The 24,687-nt window shown below is 44.2% G+C and overlaps 2 long non-coding RNA genes across 34 annotated transcripts; both read left to right on the top strand.

The window, feature by feature from the left end:
* Positions 1-477: 477 nt before the first annotated feature.
* Positions 478-23,308, top strand: LOC127325586 (uncharacterized). 32 transcript variants are annotated; one of them, XR_011754526.1, is made up of 14 exons: positions 478-800; positions 883-991; positions 15,510-16,964; positions 17,793-17,907; positions 17,992-18,326; positions 18,644-18,850; positions 19,098-19,241; positions 20,607-20,732; positions 20,854-20,904; positions 21,019-21,143; positions 21,796-21,995; positions 22,658-22,802; positions 22,890-22,952; positions 23,056-23,308. It is a non-coding gene; the product is annotated as an uncharacterized lncRNA (long non-coding RNA). The 32 variants fall into 32 exon arrangements; XR_011754530.1 differs by having other exon boundaries at positions 492-800; positions 16,722-16,964; XR_011754533.1 differs by lacking the exon at positions 478-800 and having other exon boundaries at positions 807-991; positions 15,510-16,792; positions 16,894-16,964.
* Positions 5,128-7,059, top strand: LOC139838358 (uncharacterized). 2 transcript variants are annotated; one of them, XR_011754556.1, is made up of 2 exons: positions 5,128-6,565; positions 6,654-7,059. It is a non-coding gene; the product is annotated as an uncharacterized lncRNA (long non-coding RNA). The 2 variants fall into 2 exon arrangements; XR_011754557.1 differs by having other exon boundaries at positions 6,822-7,059.
* Positions 23,309-24,687: the final 1,379 nt, after the last annotated feature.

A 24,687-nucleotide genomic window follows, 5' to 3' on the forward strand; every position in this document is an offset into this window, starting at 1 on the left:
TATGAATTTGGTTTGTATTAATGAACAGTTTAGGTTAATAACGGTTAGTGTCTGGTTCAAATGAATTGATTTGCAGCAAAATGAATTAGTAGGAGCTTAAGTATAGGTTAATAATGTTTGTCCTCGCGAAATTACCGCTTGCTCCGTTTTCCACCGTCCTGAAAAATGGGGAGCAGTTAAAGCTGTGGACGGCGTCCTTCCTTGGTATTCCCCGTCAATCAAATTCCCAAAATATCTCTCCCGTGAATCGGCTCTTGATTGGCCTCGTGAATTAAGGAATGACTTTCTGTGACTCTTGATGAGGAGAAATTTCATGCAGCTAAAAACCACGATTTTAAGGAGAGTTAAGAATGGAAAGTAATAATTTTGCTGCAACCTCTCCGTAATGGCCGTGCCAGGATGTTAACGTAGTCATTGCGGGAAAATCAGGCTCTTTCCGAAAATATACGCAGTCTGCCCATCTGATCTAGGAACATTGGTGACGCCAAAGATTTAGGAACAAATCACGGGTACGCGATGAGGGAAGGTTAGTTAATGGCGTTGCGTGAGAGTAAAATCCCAACACCGCGCGTCGCCGCCGCAGCCTATCCTCCGGCCGAACAAGTCCCCCGCGCATTCAATCGATGCGGCCCGTCCTGGCTCCGGCGACCATCCTCCCGGCAGCGGCTGGAGCTGGGCCGCCGCCGTCCCCGGCTTGACGCGGCACCCGTGGGCGACCAACCAGCAGCAGCAGCAGCAACAGCCGAGGCTGAATCCGGCCGGCGCTGCAGATGGCGACCACATCGACCTCACCCGCCACGGCAAGCTCCGGATCCCGTCCCCTCTCCGCGTCCAGACCTCGATTAATTTCGTCATGCGCATGGTCCTGCCCCGTACGTGCAGGTAAGCGGAAGCAGATCAGGGACGGCCTGTCCCCGCTCGACGACCACGCAAAAGGGCTCGTCCACTCCGGCCTCGACCAGGAGGAGCTCTTCCGCCCACCAAATTAAAGGTCCTTTCTTTGCCCCCCTGTTCCGCTCCAGCAGCAAAGTAGCCTGCCTCTCTGTGTGCGCATCTATTGCCCAAGCATTTTCATTTCGACCTTGTATCATTTCGCTTCGCGGCGAACTGTATGCATGCTCACCCCGTCCGTGTATTCGCGGACGGGGTGGATATCCAAATGGCCGAGGAGAGCCGTCGCGGCGCAGCACCCGTGTGTTGCTATATATGCCGGTGGCGTCGGCGCTGCCACTGCCCCAAGCAAGCGTTATTAGGCCGCTGCCGATTGGCGGCGCTGGCTCACTTAATTTGTAGCCCTGTTCCGAATATTTGGCTTCATACGGTTTATTTGCTGCTGGTGTACCTAGTAGAATGGCCAACTTGTTCATCTCTGTATGCCAGCAATGAGGTCACGTATAGGGACCTTTTGCTGATCACAGGGATGTATGTTTTGTAGCTCAACATTTTAGAAGCAAGACAATTCTAAGGGTTCAGTGTTGTTGATGTTTCTCTTTTTGCGTAAATGTAACCCTTAATTGACCAACCAGTCTTATTTGACAAACCTGAACCTAGTACTATTTTTTTTTAAAAAAAAAATCATTCCTTGGGTCATTTTCTAGAAATTGCAGTCGCTGAAAATACTTATATTTACCATGCTGGATCAACTACTTAATTCTTGATCATATTTTAGTAATTGCACGACTCTGCACATGTATCAATGATCGTTCAGAGCATCACACTGCAATAATTTGGCTAGAGCTTTGCTTGTTTCAACGTGCCCTTTGGCAAAAAAAATTAGAATTCTAATAATGGAACTTGAGAATAAATTTTGATGTTGTTGTACGAATATTGTGATCTGTAGTTTTGCAACTTTTTGCTGCATTCTGGAATCCTCATCATAATATAACAGAGTTCTAGATCTCATTATATTAGTGTGACCTATAATTTTTTACTGTTTCTTTATTTTGTACTGAACTATATTTGTTGAGCAGGTCACTTTATCCTTTATATGGAGCTCATGACTACAGCCATCAAATGTCTCAGTCTGCTCCTCAAGCGGAACCTTATGGTGACAATCTTCCACACATCGATCCCTGGTACTGAATCTTGTTCATACGACATTTTCCCTAAATCAAGCTTGGCTTGCAGCTCATCTTACTTAAATGTTCCTACTTCACCTCACTAGAATTGCCCTATAATTATCATCTTCACATGTGTGATAGGGGCCTACCGAAGCTGAGAAGAAAGAGATGGCGCCACGGTGGCTCTTGGCGACTTCTGGTGACATTGGCCGGCTTGGAGGCTTGATGGGAGAGCTGCAGGTCTAGCTGCTCTGTCCCAAGTTTCACCTCGGTGAGCTCGACTCATAAAGGTAGAATTTTTTTCGTGAGCAATAGACCTCCCGTCAATTGTGGATGCACACAAGTGGTTATCTGCCAAAAAGATGCATGCCCACTTCAAGTTTGTAACGAATCCTAGAGTGAGATTCATGGAAATATCCAGTTCTAGCTAGATGAGCAATTTGTTAGTGCTACTGCCAGTTATCCTTTTACTGTAACATGGTGTTGATGTTAATTCCACGTTTAAAATTGTAAGCTTTGTATTAATTTCAAGTGGGGGAAATAGGCAGTTCAGACTTGGGTATGCGGGGAGCTTTATTTTGATTTCAGGTTCACGCTTGTGTATGTAAGCCACTATTTTTTTCAGTAAATGCTGATTATAGTCGCTTGTCCATGCATATCTTTTGCTGACACTTGTCTTTTTTTGAAGATCGATGGGTTTAAGCTGGATAGACGGTGGTGGTTATTGTTGCAAGAAATAGAAAAGAAGACCTTATCAGGTGTAGTTTTGATTTATCCCCTTATACGTTCTTTAAACAGTCCCAGTTAATTTTGACAGTCTAGTTGGTTGTTGAAGTTCACATATAACAATAACTTGTATCATTTTGACCTGATACAGTGCACCCCATGCCCATGATTATTCATTGCTGCTGCTTCACCACACACCCAAGAGGAGCAGGTTCGGGAGAAAGAAAGGGACCCAAAATAGAAACAAGAAAGGGAAAAGAGAAGAGATGGGGATTCTGCGAAACTTCCTCGAGCTCGCCATCAATTCATGTCTCGTGCTGCCATGGTAACCTTATAGTTAGTCCTTTGATTACAGATTGGTGGATGTGTTGGTAGAATTTACCCGGTTGGTTTAGCTTTACGACAGTATATTGTTTACCCGATTCCGGCGAATGGTTTGGAAAGGGGAGCAAAAACAGTACAGTTGAACATGCAGTTTTCTGTATAGTGAGTTATCATCTTTTTTTATATTAAATCAAATACGTTTTCAACATAACAATCGAAGAAGTTGTCTTGTAGGTACCAAAACTTATATTGGTTTACAGATTTAGTTTTCTCTATTAATTTGTACTAAATGACTTAATAGTTTGCCCAGTGTGGACATATTTGCCATCAAAGCTGAGATTTGGTGCTTATGTGTGCTTTTTGAAACATGTGCTTTTGAAGTTCTAGGCTTCCAGCTGCAACTTTCAGAGTACACCTGGGTAAATCATTAACGATACATCACTCATTTTGCATCAGCTTTCACAAAAATAAACTTATTTGGATTCTTAGAAACATGATACTGTTTTCTGAAGTGTAAGCCACCACCAGGTTTCTTTATGTCTCGCTTCAGAGTTCGGGCTTGAAGGTTTAGCTAGTGACTGCAATCTGGTTATATACTCTCTTATGACGAGTTAACGTCAGTTTTGAAGGTCAAACTGTGTTGATCTGAAGCTTTCTGGATGTATACATATTAGCTTGAGCACGCTGATTTTGAGGAGTAGCCTGCTTTTGCTATGTTTGTAGTCTTCTAGTGAGAATTGACTTGAGCTTCTCTCGTGTGCTTTTTTGTGTCTAGGAGTGCTATTCTGTACATCCAGAATTGTCATTGATATATAGTTTCTTTGCAAATACCTTATGTGTTGGATTTCTCTTGAGGATCTTCTCCTATGCTTTTTAAAAAAAAAATTATTTGTTGTTCATTCATCTGGGAGTTATCTTAGGTATTGATGAGGATGGGTTGGAATGTGGGATCATGGAACATTATTTTCCATTGGTTTTGACTTTTTTCTCATTGATGAAAAGGTTTATTACACAAATGCATGGTCTTGTTGCTGTCGTCTTAGAGCTTATACTCATGTTCCTGATTCTTGTATATACCCAATTTGGGTCTTTCACTGTTAATTATATGATAGTATTGATCTGGCATTTTAGTTGATAAACATGTAATTGCCACCACTTATGCTTATTAGGACAGCAGCTAGATTTAGTGGTTTTGGTTAAAATATTTACTTGCTCTGCTTTAGTGGTTATGGCTAAATATTGACTTGCTCTGTTTGAGTGACGAAAAAGTTCGGACAAACTCCGTTTTGTTTTTATAATCTGCTTGGTGTTACTTGGGAGGGAAACGGGAAGGAAGCCGTTGAGCACCTTACCAAGGCGATCCTAGTGAACCTCAACAACCATGTATGGTACAAAGAGGTATGATATGAAGGCAATTTACACAGCGTTTCTTAATCCCGTTGTACATAGGGAGCATCCTCGTGTTGGCTTTGAATCCACTCCAAAGGCCAAAGCACGTTGATGTTGGATGAATTGACACGTCGTCCTGGTTATTAGAGGTCCTGGCCGGTTATGTGGGTATGAATACCACTGGTTGGTATTGTGTGGCCCTTTTTGATTGATAACTATATATTTGATCCTAGCACTCCATGGTTTAATTGTTTTCCTTGTCTACTACATCTAGAGAAGTATCATGCCTAGAGGAAGATGAGTTTTTTTTCTCTCCATTTAGAAAATGAACCATTCATGTTATTATTTACAATTTCGAGTCCATAGTTCAGATCGTGGTTTAGGAAGAAAAGGGCACATGTTTATCATCATCAGTGCACATTCTTTTACCCTGTTATACATTACCATGTTCCAACTCACTTAAAGTACTTGTAACCACTGCTTCGTAGGTCAGTCACAATAGCAGCAATGCTTGCAGAGCTTACTGACTTGAAAATGTCGCTACTCTTTGTATGTGGAGCTGTCCCCCTGAGGAGCTGGATGCAGAGTGAATGAACTTCTCGATCTCGACATGTGGAAGAAGGTGATTATGTTTTTCCTGTAGTTTGTTTTTGTTGCACAAAACACCTTGGACTGTGTGCTAGAAAAAATGCCTTTCAGGTCGATACATGGTTTTAAATTCCTTTGCGGTTGTTTCCTTTAACCAGGAATGTATCAAGAGTAAGTGGCGAATTGCTATGGATGCACTATTATGTTGCATTGCATCTGACTCACATTTGCATTTTACATATATGCCCATGTGATTAGTCAGAGCACACCAACATGTTTGCTTTTTAAGTCTACAAATTTATTGCCCAAGTTCACGATGTGAGTGACAAGGATGAATCACATCTAGTTTATTAATGGTTTCCTTAATGAGCTATTTCACAAGAGCTTATGGTTTGATTAATAAGGCCTTCTATAAAATGTAATCACCACGTATATTATTTGATGGTTCTGATATTGTTGAATCTCAAAACAGAGGAGCTCAGAACCGAGTGCAAAATACTTGGCTTTGCTCATATCTTTTATAGTACTTGGAATTATCGTTAACTATCAAGAAAGAGATGGGCCTGGCATAGCGATAAAGACGAGTGAAACGTCAAGAAAACTTTCCCATCCTACTCCTAAATAATTGCTCCCCCGTCCTCCTCATGAACGGCATATAAGCGAACCCACCCAATTAGCCTGCAGGGCGCTAGAGGCCTCCTCGGAACTACTGCTACTCCCACCTCCCGGTGCCACTGGAATCAAATCCTAGCAACGGTCATCTTGCCCCCATGCGGCCAAGCCCCATAGCCACCACGGGATTCCTCAGGGAGACCGCCTTCCTCGATCTTCCCCTAGTCAACGCCACGGCGCCAAGACGCTGCTTGGCAGGGGCAACCCCGGGTGGTGTGGATCGGCTTGAGTCATACGATGTGCTTCTCGTCCTCTCGGTCATGGCGAGGGCGCCGCAGGGAGGTCCAAGATGGGATCTAGAAATTCATGTCTCGGTGGAGCGGTGGCTGGTATGGATGGCATGCAGTTGGTTCTTCTGTTGCTCACTTCCAGGCGATGAAGGCGTTCTCCTGCTGCCATCTCGGAAGTATTTGCTGCTGCCGTCACGGAGGTTGCACCAGTCAGATTTCACCCTGCGCCTTGAAAAAAGGGTACCATTTTGTTTCGCACTTTCGCTCACTGTTCCTGGAGTCACTCATCCAAATATGATGCTTCAGTGCCCTGATTTCGTCAGCCAACTCTCAAAGAGAAACAGTGGCACATCAAACCGTGCAGGGTCCATCTAGTTTTCATTCATTCTACATGTTTAGTTACTGTTTCTTGTCGACTGCCTTGTCGACATCAGTCGACGTGTTAGCTGAAAAACTATTGATATATGACTACTTGTCACTGTGTCTTGCTGAGGCTCACAGGCAGTAGTTGATAGAGGATATGTACAATGTCACCCATGATCCTCGCAGAGGATCCATCCATGGTGGCATGATCAGGTATCCCTCGGCCAGTCACCATCTTCAGTTTGTTTGTCCTACTTTATGGCACAATTCATACAATACATTCTGTGGCATGCATTTGCAGGGAGCTTTTTATATCCTTCAAAAGATCAACTGGCGAAAATCCTCAGCGCATATTGTTCTATAGTTATGCATGCTACCATGCCAAATTTTACACTCATGCTTTGACAAAAGTTTGAGTGAGAGAATATCTTCTGATATACTCGAGCTTTTGAACTGTCTGTTTTTGCAGGATGGTGTGAGTGAAGCTTTGAAGGCCAGTTCTCTACCGATGTGCGTAGCATATGTGCTATCCCTTGTGACTTCCTTTTTTTGTAATTGCTTCACAGACCTGGAGTTGTAATAGTGTCACATCTGTCTTTGTTGCTTATTTACGTTTGGACTTGTGATCTGAGTTGGATGATGTGGGGTTTTGGATGTCAATCTGTGCTGTTGTGATACATATGAAATTTGGACTGTTGATTATTTCACATGTGACCTGAATGTCTGAAAAAGCAAGATGGTAATGGCAATTTTTTGACTTTTTTTTTGTATAGTTTGCTGTTGCAAAGTAAAAGGATCGAGAAATGATGGTTTGGAGCTGAGCTAGTACTTCTTGCCTGATCAATATACTACCAGAAACTTCAACATCAACGTCAAAGATCGTTTTGATGTCAGTCTCAGCTGCTGTGATATATATGAACTTTTTACTGTGGATTATTTCACATGTGACCTGAATGTCCTAAAACGCAAGATGGTACTGGCAAAATTTTGACTTATTATTATTTTTGTATAGTTTGCTGTTCCAAAGTAAAAGGGTCAAGGAATGATGGTTTGGAGCTGAGCTAGTATGTCTTGCCTGATCAATGTACTATCAGAAACTTCAACATCAAGGAATGATGGTTTTGTGTTAATGAGAATTACCCAAGTTGACTTTATCTTCTTGAGGCCATTGTAAACAGTTCCAGCAAGAAATACTCCCTCCGTTTCTGAGGAGAGGGAATATGTATTCAGGCACAGGAATTAAGAAGAGAAAGGCAAGCAGATTTGTTTCCAGTCTTACCCCCAATTAATCAATTACCTTTCCTGCTTTTTTCTCTTTGTTTGCGGCACCATCCTCCTAGATTTCATTGCACGCCCCTCACCTGATGGACGCGGCTTGCCTGCGCCCGCCGTGTGCGACCATCCTTGCGCCCGACGTACTTGCATCCATCTAACGGTTCCGTGACTGTCCTCTCCGTTCGTGCTATTGCGTGAGTATTTCCGTACCAACGAAAAATAAAAATACAGTTAAATACAAAACTTATACTGGCATCGAGTCGCCGGCTCGCTGCAGTACCTTCCTGCTCAACGGTTTTTGTCGTCTCGGAGCTCGGCTAGGTGCTCGGTTAGGTGCTCGGTTAATTCTGGGAGTTACCATCGCTCGCGCCTTCCTTTTAGAGTAAAAATCGCAAAAATATTTACGCCTTCTCCTCAGGAACGGAGGGACTATGGCTAGTGTTAGCTAATTTGGAAATTCACTTAAACGTCCACATGCATGGCTCATTTTGAAAAATGAAGCTAAGGATCGGCGTGAGCTAGCTTCCAGCCGAATCGGTCACTTCATCCGATACAATTAATCGGCTCGCCATCTATCGTGAAAAATGAAGCTAAGAGCATCCCCAGCCGTTGGGGCTCCCCACGCCCAAATCCGGCGCTATTTAGCGCCGGATGGATGAAACTTTTGGCCCGGGAGCCCATTTTTCCCAAAGCGAGCCCAGGACGGATGTAACGTTTTTGACAAAATACGACGAATTCAGACAAAAATGGATGAAACTCAGTCAAACATAAGCGAAATTTAATGGTATTTAACATATATAGGCGAGTTCGTACATAAATAGGCCGAATTCGTACATAATAACTACTACATATCGTCATCGCTCGAGTTCCCGGCGTTTGGCGGCGCCGGCGGCATCGCCAGGACGGGGGAGTTGCCGGCCTCGATGTGCGCGAGAACACGGGCGAGCGTGCGGCCCCGCGCACCCCACCAGCGGCGGCGGCCGGCGGCGTTGTTACGCGCTGGAGGAGGGGGAGGACCGTCGTACGCTGCGAGTTCCCGTTCGTGCCGGAGACGGAAGAACTCGTTCCAGGCATCGTAGTTGTCTGCGCGGTAGCGCTCCTCCGCGCGCTGCTCGTCGGTGAGGGTGACCAACACAGCATCGATAGCGGCGTCGAGCTCGTCTCGTCCCACCGGAAGCGGTGGGATCGGGACTCCCCCCACGCTCAGGCGCCATCCTCCGGGCACGCGGAAGTCCGGCGGCGCCGGGTAGCTCGCCATGTGCAGGAGTCCCGCCTCCCACTGGTGTAGGGAACGGCGGCCGAAGCCGTTGTTCGCCGCGCCCTGACCCGCCATTACTCGCTGGTGGAGGCGGATTGGGGAGAGAAGATAGGGCTGGGGAGAGGAGGGAGACGGCGGTGGTGAATGCGGCGAGACGCGGTAGGTTTCGCGATAAATAGAGGGAGCCGCGCGTGAATCCGAGGCGACGCCGCGTGGAAGCTACGCGTCCGGCGAAGTCTGACCGGCGGCAGGCTTTTGAAGCGCGCGGAAGACGACTGTCCTCTGTCGCCGACAAGTCGGGGCCACCACGCGCGGGGGAAACTTTCTCGATGTTTCCCGCACTTTCGTTTCATCCGGAGTCCCCGAGCGCTCCCCGGGGGGCCGGGGATGGCCTGGGCTCGCCGGACGGATGAAAGGCCTAATCCGGGCGAAAACGAGGTTCCGGGGGCGCGGCTGGGCCGTTTTCATCCATCCGGATGCAAAAAAAAAGGTGCCGGGGGCTTCCCGGGGACACGGCTGGGATGCTCTAAGGAAAGATTGCATGCACTGGAATCGTGGGCCTCCCTACCATCATTGGCCTACAGCTGTTTAATCCCGCTCGTTCTCTCGTATTTCTCAACCAATTAGCGATTGCCTTGGTTCCGGAGTTTTTTCTAGTTCACCATTTAATCTGTATCGGAGCTTGTTCACAAAGCTAGTTTGTTACCTCTAGATGTTTATCTCAACTAATTATAATTACTGCATGGGAGCGAACAATAATTGTGGCTGAAAAGAAGAGAAAGATTCAAGTAGGTATCCAGAACGATTAGCACCTGCTGTTAAACTAACAAAAAAATAAACAAGTGTGGTTCTGGAATAACTATCCTGTAGGCACAACCGAGAAATTATAGGGGATCGTCGCTAAAAAAACAGGTCTACCCATGTATATTATATACTAAACCGAGAAACAAGCGAGGGAATATGGTACTACCTACTACGTCCCTTCCTCTCATATAGTTACCCTGAAAAATAGGCCAAACATTATAACCGCCGCCCACTTAGGAAGGCAAGCAGCCAGACATTTATGCTGATTGATTACCATGCCATGCACATACTCCAAGCGATTATTAACATACCCTGAAAATTTTGCTTTGGCGCTGATCCGAGGTAACGGAGGGAGTACATCACCAGGCTATAATTAACTCCCCCTAGAAATTAGCGCACTGGCCGCTCGGATCCTTTCCGATAAATTAACAGGGATCTCATCACAATATTAGATGAGCCATTAATCTCCTCACCCCAGTAAATACGGGACGTTTTCGTTTGAATTGCAATACATGTGTCAAACTTGTGGGCAACGAGTCTAGTATGACGGTCCAGGGGCAAAAAACTTTGCTTCAAAAATCATGGAAGCGATTAAATCAACATGCGAGGCATCAATGTTTTGGCAAGGAATAATTCAAAAACCTACGTACCATGCATATGACCCGGCATGCATGCACGGCAGCTCTAATTGAGCAGTATCTCCAATAAGGTTATTTCCCTAGAGAGAGGACCCGGACTGATCCTGCGTATCCGTGAGGGGCAAATTCATTTCCGGTCTACAAGGAAAGGAAAGCCTGAGGAGCAAATTCATTTCCGGTCATCAAGGAAATAGAAACAGCTGGAACTAAGGGTTGTTTGTCAATCCATAACTATACCGTCGCATAATTACTGGGGCTCCAAAAGTAAGCGCCACGCCACCAACTGATCCGTGGTAGTAGTCTCATCCCAGCCCTACATCTCTTGGCGCCCAGCATTTGTCCCCAAAATTTGGAACCTGTATGTCTTCACCTTTTTCCCTCCAGAACTAAAGCCGCGAAATCTTTTCCTTCTTCCCGTCATGTTCTTTCCCTCCCTCGAAATTTGAAAATCGCTCCAAAAGCTCTATATATACTAAGGGAGGTTGAACCAACGTGTGCGTCGTGTGGGACGACTTAGACTTTGACTCTTGCTCGGAGAGGAGAGGAGAGGAGAGGTGGCTGCTGTGCTGCATCATCTAGGCGGGGCCGTGGAGAAGACGGATGCATCCGGCGGGCGTTCGTCCGTCGTGCGGATATATAGTCCGCCTCTTCTGCATTCGAGCATCTTCATTCTGCATAATATATAGTGTATAAAAGAATATAGTGAGGATAATTGTTAGTGCATTGAACGAGCTCAGCTAGAGACTTAATTACATAAATAAATCACTTACAGACAGTAGCAACTCATGAGACTTTTATCGAGGGCGTCTTGATTGAATAACTGAAATAGTTCTTCAAACTCAATGTTTATCTCCTCATTTCCCCGGAAGTAATGCTCATCTTTAATTCCCACTATGAGGTAGGCCTCCGAGTTATGAGAGGCTTGCATGTACCAGTCATGCAATTTTCGCATTTGAGTTTGTAGAAGCGGGAGCTTGTCCTTACTGACGAGAGGCATACCGTATTTGTATTTGTATGCGGGTTCAGCCATGGGGAAGTAGTCATCATACTCAACGGTTGCTCCAAGATCTCTAGTCGACCGTTTGATCAATTCTCTAGTCTCCGGATTATCATAGGAGTGCACGACCAAGGGGGTAGCGATTTGTTTTCCTGTTGTCCGAGCTGGAGAATTGTTCTCCCTGTTAAGGGTATACTTCCATACTTTCTCTCGTAATCCGCTCTAGAGGACTGTCCAAGAGAGCGGCCAACTCAGCTTGCTTTGCTCTCGTCTCGGCAAAGTGCCTCACTGTATTCGGTGGTATAAACAGCTTTGGCTGAGGCTTCTTCGGTGTAAAATACTCCTTCATCTCGACCTTTACGCATTCATCGGTTTGCTCATCAGTCATCTCGTACGGTAACAACTCAGGACCTTTAGTCCTCTTCGGAGCTGATGATCTCTTCTTCGGGGCAGTCTTCCTCTTTTGCTGATTCTGCTTAGTGTCCTAATGAGGAGGAGGCGGCAGAGTATGCTCACACGGAGGAGACTGCGGAGGCGGCGGAGAATGCGCTGGAGGTGGCCTGCTTGGCTTCGACCCTGGAAACACAATATATTCCTTTCGCCATAGAACGGTGGTTCTAATGGCTTCTCCCAGTTCAGTCAATTCCCGATCTTCACCTGCAGGATGGTCAAGCATCACCGGCTCATATCCTGCCATCACTTCATCCACTCCCACAACAGCATAGCCATCTGGAACCGGACTGGAATGGTAAGTTGTTGTAGGTGAGACATAGCCGACCGCCGCCTTCATGGATATGTTCACAACTTTTACATGCAGCTCACAAGGACTTTTGAACTGGAGATTTTTTTTTTTGAATTGCTAAGGTAATCTTTTGAACTGGAGAATTTGTGTAAATTGCAAAGTCAAGCAAGTGTACTTGGCAGTTGGGTAAATAATTAGGGTAGGTCATATCGAAAATTCAAACATTTTTGTCGGAAAGCGCCGACAATCCTTTGTAGGCTAATTTTCTCCCAGCCTCCGGCAACACACGATGACACGTGCCCAATTGCTGCCAAAATTTTGATTTCCCTTTGTCGTAGCAAAACAAACCCGCCTTTGCTTCACTGAAGGGGAAAAAAAAAAAGATCCACAGGGACGGGTAGAAGCTAGGGAGTACTTGTGATCGTTTATGTCCTAACATTATTCTTTTTCTCTCTATCAAGTGGATGGGTGAGGTAGAATCGTTTATAGGTAGCGCGTGTGCATCGACGCACACGTATTGATCCATCGTTCCCTGTATTGCTCCTGATCAGTTTTCGTGTATCGCTGGAGCCAGCCTGGACCCACTAATCGCGCCGAAGCCGCCTCGTACGCCCTCCGCACCGCCACCCAGGACGGGGAGCTCATCCAATCCGCGTCATCGAATCCACCAACCGCCGCGGAGATATTCGTCCTTGGAACATACCCACAAGTTTTTTTTCTTCTTCGACGATTAGTATCCGGATGCGGCGAAGAGCGACGACCGCTAAGACCGCTTTTCCGCGACCTCTACATCAGCATCCGATCATCGCGCAGCCCTGGCGGTCTTCTCTCTCAACCCTATGCGCCGGCTCAACTCCGTCGGCCGTGGTTCCCACCTCCTGCGCCGCTGAGGTGTTTTACGGAATAACCAGGTGAGTCTATTTTTATTCTGCTTGTTTTTCAAATTTCTTTGCGACCGACTGCTTCAACGATGAATTTCAACTATAGATGAAGGGGTAGAGCTAGGGAGATGGTCTTCAACAAGTCTTTTTTCTTCTTCTTCGGAGAGGGGGGGGGGGGGGGGAGGAGACACCATGGCCCACGAGGCGAGATGCCCGCATTCACTGCAGTCTACATTAGTTCTCTTTGTAGCATGCCTATTTCTAGCATCGGAGTGAGCCTCAACCTGGCTGATATATCGCTTTGCGGCGTTGCGCGTGTCATTGGCGCGTTGTAGAGGACGATGCCGAGCACGTACGCCGCTTTCTTGTGGCCTTTCGCCGCCGCCTGCTCGAGAAACGCGAGTCCCAATTGCATGTACTTTGGCATGAAGACGTGCATGAGGCCGGAGAGAAAGCACGCCTCTGGGTTCCTTGCGCCGGCCAGGTTACCGATGAGAGTTTTGTAGCGGTTGTTGTGCCACCGTCTTTTCTCCTTATCTAGCGCCACACGTCCCAAGACCTCGGGCTCTTTCGTCGCGGCATACATGACCTTACACCTGAATGTACATACGAGCAAAATCCATGGTCATCGAAACGAGCGAAATCCATGGTCATCGATATGAGCTTACACTTTAATAGCGATTTTAAAGACTTACTCCCTGTGTTCACAGTTACTTAGAAACTTTTCGAACAATGATTCAAATCTTGGACTGAAATAATCTTCCTTTCTTTTATCGTTTGTATATATCTTTGAACTTTTGTAAAGGGGCGGAGTTCTAATAAAATGTTGTGGGGGTTTCGCACCACAGTCCCTTGGTAAAAAAACTGGCCTCATTGTGGGCTCGCCATGTTCGTACGACCTATCATAACACAATCAAAGGACAAATGTCACATGGAATCACCGCTTTTGTTGGAAAACTAGGGGCACACATTGTGGGGGGCACATAATAGGTTTTCGCCTGAAATCACGTGAGGGAGGGTCCGCACCGTTTCCATATTTCATGAGGTCCTAACATGGGTCTATAAAGGTGATGTAAAGAGGAAAAACAAATATACAACCTTGAAGCGGCACCATCTTCACAAACAGGACCAACCCTTAAGAAAAAATATGGACTTATGGGGTGACACTCCAATTTCGATGTCACTGCCCCAACTCTTGTAAGAAGTTGACCTCTTTTGAGATCCTTTGAGTTTGTATGACTTAGAGCATCTCTATGCGAAGTACCAAAAAATTTAGTGGAGCAAAATTTAGGAAAAAGATTCCCTTTTGATCTTCTAACGTGCACCTAGCCGAGCTCGGTTTTTGGAAACTGCCGCCGTGGGAGGATCGATGGAGACGTCGTAGACGTGGAGATATTCGTCCTTGGAACATACCCCCAAGTTTTTTTTCTTCTTCGACGATTAGTATCCGGATGCGGCGAAGAGCGACGACCGCTAAGACCGCTTTTCTGCGACCTCTACATCAGCATCCGATCATCGCGCAGCCCTGACGGTCTTCTCTCTCAACCCTATGCACCGGCCCAACTCCGTCGGCCGTGGTTCCCACCTCCTACGCCGCCGAGTTGTTTTACGGAATAACCAGGTGAGTCTATTTTTATTCTGCTTGTTTTTTAAATTTCTTTGCGACCGACTGCTTCAACGATGAATTTGAACAATAGATGAATGGGTTGAGCTAGGGAGATGGTTTTTTCCGAAAATATATATACGCAGTCTGCCCATCTCTACATTGGTCACGCCAAAAATATATGAGGCAAAAATTTATTTAGGAACAAATCACGGGTATTATTGGTCATGCAATGCAAGTGTACGCGATGATGGAAGGTTAGTTATTGCGTTGTGTCCAAAATTCCTCCCCATCATTTTCTCTCCCAGCCTCGCCGCAGCGTCGGAAACCACCCATGTCCGCGCCGCTCGCCGCCGCAGCGCCAGCGCCCCGTCGACGACGTTTCCCTCACGCATTCAATCGCGCCCACACGCGGAACCCTTGCCGGCCGCCGGCGATGCGGCCCGTCCTGGCTCCGGCGACCATCCTCCCGGCAGCGGCTGGAGCTGGGGCGCCGCCGTCCCCGGCTTGACGCGGCACCCGTGGGCGACCAACCAGCAGCAGCAGCAACAGCCGGCGCTGCAGATGGAGGGAGGTGAGCGTCCAGACCTCGATTAATTTCGTCATGCGCATGCTCCTGCCCCGTACGTGCAGGTAAGCGGAAGCAGATCAGGGACGGCCTACCCCCAGATCCTCCTGCTGCAAGGCCAAGGAGAGGCCGGCGTCCGGAGATGGCCGACGACCGCGCAAAAGGGCTCGTCCACTCCGACCTCGTCCGGTCAGACGACGCCCACCAAATTAAAGGTCCTTTCTTTGCCCCCCTGTTCCGTTTTAGTTTCCGTTCCCCATAATCGCTCCAGCTGCAAAGTAGCCTGCCTCTCTATGTGCGTCTAGTGCCCCAGCATTTTCATTTCGACCTTGTAGTATTTCTCGTCTTGCTGGATCAAAGCGAACGGTATGCTCACCCTGTGCATTCGCAGATGGGGTGGATATCCAAATGACCGAGCCGAGCCGTCGCGGCTCAGCACCCGTGTGTTGTTATGCCGGTGGCATCGACGACGGCGTCGGCTCTGCCGCAGCCCCAAGAGTTATTAGGATGCTGTCAGTTGGCGGCGCTGGCTCACTTAATTTGTAGCCCTGTTCCGAATATTTGGCTTCATATGGTTTATTTGCTGGTGTCACTAGTAAAATGTCCAACTTGTTGATCTCCGTATGCCAGCAATGGGGTCACTTATAGGGACCTTTTGCTGATCACAGGAATACGTGTTTTGTAGCTCAACATTTTAGAAGCAAAGACGATTCTAAGGGTTCAGCTTGTTGATGTTTCTCTTTTTGCGTAAATGTAACCCTTAATTGACCAACCAGTCTTATTTCACAAACCTGAACCTAGTCCTTTAAAAAAAAAAAAATTCGTGCCTTGGTCATTTTCTAGTAATTGCAGTCGGTGAAAATACTTACATTTACCATGCTGGATTAACTACTTAATTCTTGATCATATTTTAGTAATTGCACGACTCTGCACATGTATCAATGATCGTTCTGAGCATCACACTGCAATAATTTGGCTGGAGCTTTGCTTGTTTCAACGTGCCCTGTGCCCAAATTTTAGAATTCTCATGATGGAACTCGAGAATAAATTTTAGTGTTACTGTACTAATGCTGTGATCTGTAGTTTCGCTACTGTTTTCTCATAGAGCGTAAAACAAAAGTTTGGTATGTTCCCAGTTGTAGAACTATAAGAAAAAAAGAGAAGCCCATGTTTTGCTTTGACGTCCAGTTTAAAAAAACTTAGTCTGACTAGTTTATGATAAAATTATGCTATGTAAAAAGAAAGAATAACATGATCATGTAATTAGATGTCAAAAGAGTGAATGATGTGTCCCGAACAAGGCTTCCTTCCTAATAAATTATAAGGAGAAACATCACAGGTTACTGGTTCAATCTGCTTTTTGTGCACTATTCTTTTTCTACCTGTCATACGATTGATGAATTATGTGAAATTTCATGTTCAACTCGAGCTTTATTCTATAGTTCATATTCTTTTTACCTAGGAATTTGGCTAGCTTAATGTTCGAATGTCGTGTGTATATATTCTCAATTAAGTGAAAATGAGCTCCGTATTCCTACTCAAATAGAGGAGCTAATGCATTATTTTCTATTACTAGAATGTAATTTTTTCGTCCTAATTCCAGTGTCATCACAGAACAAATCAGGATGCATGATAGAGGTTGGTGTCATCACGGGATCAGTGGCCATCATGCAAGTAGTGCTTGCTCATTAGCTTGCAAAATTACAGAGAAGAAAGCTCGATACGTGAGACAAGATATATGCAATCTTGATTACTTAACTCCTGTTTCATTGTAGGACTTCATGTTTTGTAAGCCTCATGATCAAGATTCCTTAGCTCCAGCAGGATATAAATGAGGCAGTGTTAGGTATGAGACTTGAGCTCTCATTACTTCATTCTCATTGTCAAATGGTTATAAATTTCTCTAGTTCCTTTTTGACAAGTTGTGCTAGGAGTATTTCATAAATACAGAATAGGCAGCCATAATTCTGCGTTGGTGATAAATTGTGCTAGGAGTACTTAATTGTAGATTTTCTTCGATTGCTTCCTATGATAAAAATCCAAAAACTGCTAGGAGTATATCTGTGCTTCCTATCATTACCGCTGATAAATTCCAGTATGATAAATTGTGCTAGGATTTAGTATCTTCTTTTTGTCCTGAAAGCCTGTCATATACTCCTAGACTTGATAACTGGTTATGCTTTTGCTTTTACTAAAAGCTTTCTGTCAGTCTAGGAGTATATATTAGATTTTGTTGATTAACTATTGATCAAAACAAACAATTAATCAACTATGGATACTTTTCTGCATGCCAGATGGTAAGCTCGATTGTTAATTATGGAGTAATTATATATGCCACATAGTAAGCTTGATTTATTCCTTTGGAACAATCACCACATTTCTGTATTCAATTTGTCACCACATTACATTTTCTGTATTAGACTATTTGTCCCTGGATTATGCCCTGAATCAGGATACACACTGATTGCTGCTACACAATCTTTGAATCAATATTGTAATCCTGACTTTATATGTCTTTAATATTTAACAACTAATGTCATATCAGAGAGTTAACTAAAACCTGACTTTGGACAGTTAACTGAATATACACATGAGCACTTTCAACTGTCAAATTTTACTAATACTACTACTCCTTCCAGTGATTTTGCATAAACAGTTTTTGTGATTTTGACAGAAATGCAAGAATAAGGGTGATAACCAATGGTTTGTACCTGCATTCTGAGCAGGAGCATCACCTTCTGCAGGTGGGGTGCAATCAAGTGGTGGAGTGGAATTGAGATCCAACAAAGGTGGAGTGCAATTGAGATCCAATATAAATGCTGTCATGGTGCAGATGACAGGTCACTAATCTTGATTTTTCAATGATGTTGTAGTGCTGTTTGGCCAGAGCCGGAAACGAACATGGTGGAGGCTTCAGAGCAACAACTCATCTTGTTGGGGGTAGGATCCTGGAGCAGCACCTCAACTAGACCGAGTTGTGCGTGCTTGCCGGAGCCTATGTCTGCTTGACTGGCTGCAAGAGCCGGGCCAGAGTCAAAGATTGACCTGGCTTCCTGCTGATCTGGGGATACTAGTGACCTGGGGATCGAGGGGAGATGGATCTGGCCTGAGGAGGCGATTATGGGCGCAGCGACGGCCTGGGGTGGAGCTGGTGGCGCAGCAGCGACCTAATGGATCCGGCGTGGTGGGGCGCTGGTGGGCCGTCGAGGTTGGGCAGCGACGATATGCTCGATGCCTTAGTTTCCATGATTCAATTTTCGTTTCCCGTTTGTAACTTGATCACTGTTTCCGGAGGGGCAGACATGCCCAATCGCTGTTGTTTGGAGTTTGTCGGAAATTGGGGGGGGGGGGGGAGTACTATTTCGTCCAGAAAGTTTATTATGTAAGTTAATATGCTCCACTGCTTTTGTTAGACCTCTCCTTTCTTTCAAGTAGTCTCCTTTGCCTTCTCCTTTCTCTTAAATATTGTGTGCATCCTGAAATTCCTTTTATGAAAATATTTAGCAACTGCATCAATATTCGCAGGATGTATACGAGTCGTCTTACCAGCCATGTTCATCGACAGCCAATGGTTATCCTCCACAAGGCTTATGATATTACTGGTTATACCAGATACATTTTGGTGCCATGGGTTATTTGCTAACGCCTGACAAGTGACATTTGTCAATTCTACCCGATGTGGAGTTCAAGAGAGAAGGTTACACGTCATTAATGGAGCTCACCCATGTACAGGTAATAGCCATTTTGTGACATTTTTGCATTTCTTTAGCAACCTTAGTTGCATCACTAGTTTATCCCTAGAAGTTTTCAAGAATTCGACTCTATTGCCTTCATCATGATAAAATGTTCACCTTGATTGGATCACGGTGATGGTGTCTCTTCATTTCTGTTGCTTCCTTTATAGTTAATATTGACCTGGAAGTGTTCTGGAAACTAAAGCCATCATTAATATTGACCTGTATCTTTTGTGTGGTGCCAGCATATCCTTGTCATGGCAATGACCTCCATTCCCTGTTGACTAGTAATTATTGCCTGGCTCATTCGACTTGGGGTCTACCCAACTGCACATGGGCAATGTTGCACCTTACTCGGCCACTTGTGCTAGTGGAAACAAAGATTTCAGGTAATTTCTATTGCCTTTGCAAACTTCCCGTATCTTTACCTATTTGGTCGCTGCCAGATGGATGCACTAATGAAATGTCTGCTAACATGTGGTGTTTCTGTTGATGTGCACGATTGTATCAGTAGAGCACTTTGATCCGTGTTGATCATACTAGTAGTGCTCTTTCTGAAAATATGTTCCGATCTGTGCTTGGCAATTTACTTGCAGTATCCGACCATGCTTTCTAAGGCCAGAATTTGGCATCAGAAGATTGTGAAACAGTTTTATGTTCTGTTCTGATATAAGTGCAGAGCAGGGTGTTCTAAATTAGATTGACACACATACTGCCTTTAAAAAAAATGAAACTAAGCAACTGATTCACTCCAGGTATGTAGTGATAAAGGTGCGGTTGTCATCGTTGCACCAGGAAGATTTTGTTGATATTTCTCATGCTTTGATTCACTCTGAACTTTGTTCGTTGGGCCCAAATAAACTAAGCAACTGGAAAAGTATTGATTGTTTGTATTTTCTTTGTGCCTCTTAAGTTTGAGCAAAGAATGAACTGTATGTTTCAAAGCCTTGTTGGAGAGAAACAAGTTGTGTTAGTGTTTTCTGGGTTGCGGGGAGAAACAACTTCAAAGTATTGTTTATTTTTCTAAATGTGGAGAGAAACAAGTTATCTGAGTGTTTTCTCCCAAGTTCTCTTTGGGAGTCATGATAGCATTTTTCCCACTTCTAAGAGAGGTGGTCCCAATCTAGATGTTTAATTTGGATACTAGTGCAACTATTACTGTGACTTGGTTTATTTTCAAGGTGTGCAACTTAGCACTAGCATTCAAGAACCGGGATTAACCATGGTTGTTGGCATGGGAAAATTGCTAATACATGTTGATAGGGATAGGCACTTGAACATGTATGAGATTGCTTATGCATGTGGTCCTGCTATCAATAACTTGGCATTGTTGACCTGTTTTTGCGCTATTTTACCTGACATTTCCATAAGTATGTTTTCTCACATTCCACCCCGAGCTTTTGGTAATAGTCCCTGGGTATTTACTATTGAGAGATAATAATTCAACCAGTTTTTTTTGTTTGGGAATAAACCAGTTGACTAGTGAGACATGTCCTAGTCTATTTAGCTCATGCAAATGACACATTGGGCCTTTGGTACTACTATAGGTACCACCATGTTACCATGGGGCCTGGGGAGTGATTTCCTAGTGTTGTTTGGATGGGTTTAACACCATTGATAATGCTTGCTAGCCTTACAGTGTGTTGTTTGACATGAGCGAAATCCTAAATTTAAATCCTGTTTGACATTAATCTGTGTGGTTGACATTTCACCGCTTCTGTAGATAACTTCCTCATGTATACATTTTGGTGCAGGATGGGCAATGTTGGTTTGTCCTTGTTCTTGAAGGAGTACCTCTCCATGTCTTTCACAACCCTCCACTTTGCCATCAAGACACCAATTCGAGCACAATTCCTTTGGATGAAAATTTTGTTAGCAAGGTTCATTCTTGAGATATACTGATAAAGTCTAGCAACTAGTGGTATTCAGTTTGTGAAACATGCTGACAAATGTCCTCGACTTGTATGTCGGTTGTTGATTTTGGCCTTGCACATGCTTCAGGAACTGGTGATAAGTTTGAAGCCATGAACACAGATATATGAGGAAATGCAGGTGAATTTTCACTATATTAATCAGCTAATTAAAACTATGTGAAATGTTACCTAAATGTTCAATAAATTATGGACCATTGTAGTTCACCTCACTCATACAATGGATCAGCTGCAGGGTACATGGATCCTGAATATGTGGAAACCCAGGAGCTGATGGAGAAGAGTGACATATACAGCTACGACATAGTGCTGCATATGTGGACACCATCATCCTCTCTCGACAAAAAAATTGCGAACCGGGTAATAACTTTCTCAACCTTATTCGATACATATTGTTCTGTGAGCATGGATCTGATATATATACTAAAGGTCAAGCTCAATTCTACGTTATTTTTGTGGTCTATTGTAGTTATTATCTGACAGAAGGAAAAACATGATTATTTTCTTGGTTCTCAGAGAACTTCAACTTCCAACCAATAGTTGTATTGTCTAATTTTCTTTAGTTTTCTGTAATTCCGTGCTTGGTTTGTTTACTCTGAATGTGAGTGCAACTTGCTGCAATGATACATGGCTTATCATATTTCGCTCCTCCAATAAGCCTCTGATAGCACTCTTAAACCATACGTTCCTGAGAATAGAAAAAATCTATTTGAGCTCTTTAGTGTGAATGTCGTGCTGGGAGCATGTGTGATTAACAAGCTGTTTTATCAGCTTTGTGTACATGTTGTAGTGGTGTACTTAATAATTAGTAATGCAAGCAGCAACACGCAACACGCAACCAAATGGCTTGAATTTTCTCCTAATTGTCTTTTTCTACCTATTTCTGTACAAATAATCAAATGGCTTAATTTTTCTCTTAATATTCTGAATTCCTCTTATGTAGGTGTCTTATCTATGCAGCACTTAACCCCAGTAAAGTTTTTTGGGCCTGACAATGTTCTCCGCATTTCAGGGCACTACCTGAGCATCACCACCAAGATGTGGGCAAGCACACGCCATGACACCCTTTACGCCAAGATGTCATCATTGTCAACACATTTACGACTGCCAGAAGAAGATGGACATAGGATGCATATCGGCCATTCCACGGAGTTCTTCGACCATGTTGAGGTCCTCACGACCGTTTGGGCTCCTTACTACACAATCCACAAGGTATACAAGATGTTTCAGTCCACTCTCTGCTTCTCCTTGATCAAGATATCAATTGTTGTGTTGAGTTGTGATCTGAATCCGTGTCTCGAATTCATTTCTTTGCATTTTATTCCATTGTCAATGTGATTTCCTAACAAAGTGTCTTCCTGGTTGAGTGTCCTTGGTATTGAAAACTGTGGCAGTCTGATCATGTCCTCTTCTTAAAGGTAGATGTTGATTGAAAGATGCCTGAAAGTTACATTGAAAACGGTACTTACATTTTAGGAATTATTAAGATGTTTGATCGAATTCTTACCTGGGATTCTTCATGACAATGACAACTTTGGTTCAGTTACTTATTTAAGCATCTCACAATGCTTTGGCCTGCTATATTGTTTTTACGTTGTAGTTGTAGGTTTAGGATACCACTCCTGTTGTAGCTTCAGAGGTGATCACTCAACCACTCAATTGTCTCACTGTTACAGGAATAATGTTTGGTAATGTAATCAGAAGTAATAATATGATTTTTGTTGTATTATGGGTCTGTGCCGGTGAGTCGGCCGCCTCAAAGAATTACATATTGTGTATAGTTTCGTGACTACGTTCTTTGGGTCGGTGACCCTTTTGTTTCACACTTTCGCTCACTGTTTCCTGGATTCACTCATCCAAATGTGATGCTTCAGTGCCCAGATTTCGTCAGCCAACTTTGTATGCCAAATAAAAATCAAAAGCTCAAAGGTCAAAAGCAGGCAGGCAGCAGTTGATAGAGGATATGTACAATGTCACCCATGATCCTCACAGAGGAACCATACATGGTGGCATGATCAGGTATCCCTTGGCCAGTCACCATCTTTATTTTGTCTGCCCTACTTTATGGCACAATTCATACATACATTATGTGGCATGCATTTGCAGGGAGCTTTTTATATCCTTCAAAAGATTAGCTGGCGAAAAGCCTCGTCGCATATTGTTCTATAGGTATGCATGCTACCATGCCGAATTTTAAACTCATGCTTTGACAAATGTTTGAGTGAGAATATCTTGTGATATACTCGAGCTTTTGAAATGTAAATTTTCGCAGGGATGGTGCGAGTGAAGCTGCGAAGGCCAGTTATCTACTTGCGATGAACTGTCCAGTGCTATTTTACCATTAGGATCCCTTGTGACTTCCTTTCTGTAATTGCTCCATACAGACCTGGAGTTGTAATAGTGCCACGTTTGTCATTGTTGCTTATTTGTGTTTGGACTTGTGATCTGAGTTGGATGGTGTGGGGGTTTGGATATCAGTCTGACCTGCTGTGATATATATGAACTTTTTACTGTTGATTATTTCACATATGACCTGAATGTCCGAAAAAGCAAGATGGCAATAGCAAAATTTCGACTTTTTTTCCGTATAGTTTGCTGTTGCAAATTAAAAGGATAAAGGAATGATGGTTTGAAGCTGAGCTAGTCATGCCTGATCGATGTACTATCAGCAACTTCAGCATCAACGTCACCGATCGTTTTGTGTTTTTAATAAGAATTACCCAACTTGACTTCATTTTCTTGAGACCACTGTAAACAGTTCCAGCAAGAAATATAACTAGCGTTGGCTAATGTGGAAATTCACTTAAACCCGCACATGGATGACACGTTTCGAAAAATGAGGCTAAGGATCAGCTTGAGCAAGCTTCCAACCGAATCGGCCTACTTCCTCTGATACAGATTATAACTGGCGCGCCATCTAAATCATGCAGTTTTTTTTTCAATAATGCTAAACCTATGAACGGGTTGCTACGGAAATTGACATACGGAATTATGTGTAAGCAGTCAATTGGTGCTAATTACCTCTCCTCCCATGAACGGGTTCTATAGATGAATTTCGTAAGGTGCAGTCCGTATGTTCTGGTATTACTAGTTTCTTTTCCGGAAATCCTAGACCTACGGACTAGTTGCTACGGAATGCATATACGGACTGACGTGGGGATCGTGGGTTGGTTTGTTTTTTTGACCTCCCCTGAGTTCCGGATGCAAGACCAAATCTGAAACTGACACGTCCGTCCGTAAACAATAATCCGTAACAATCAGCCCGTATATGTAGCATTACTCTTTCTTTTCTCCCACTCGTTGCGGACTATAGGATCGATTGTCCGTAATTAGTGACGGGATTCACCTATGCATGCCGCTTTCCTTGGTGAATATTGCTGGGAAAGATTGCATGCACGATGGAACGTGGGCCTCCCTACCATCATTGGCATACCGCTGTTTATTCCCATTGTTATCTACCGTAAAAACACTTCTTAATTTTCTCGTATTTCTCAACCAATTAGCGATCGCCTTGGATCCGGAAATTTTTCTAGCGCGCCGGTTAATCTACACCGGAGCTTGTTCACAAAGCTTGTTTGTTACCTCTAGATGTTTATCTCAACTAATTATAATTACTGCATGGGAGCGAACAACAATTGTGGCTGAAAAGAAGAGAAAGATTCAAGTAGGTATCCAGAACGATTAGCACCTGCTGCTAAACTAAAAAAATTAATAAACAAGTGTGGTTCTGGAATAACTATCATGTAAAAACAACCGAGAAATTATAGGGGGTCGTCGCTAAAAAAACAGGTCTACCCATGTATATATACTATAAACCGAGAAACAAGCGAGGGAATATGGTACTACGTACTACGTCCCTTCCTCTCATATAGTTACCCTGAAAATAGGCCAAACATCATAACTG

Source organism: Lolium perenne, chromosome 3 (assembly GCF_019359855.2).
Source record: "Lolium perenne isolate Kyuss_39 chromosome 3, Kyuss_2.0, whole genome shotgun sequence".
Lineage (NCBI taxonomy): Eukaryota > Viridiplantae > Streptophyta > Magnoliopsida > Poales > Poaceae > Lolium > Lolium perenne.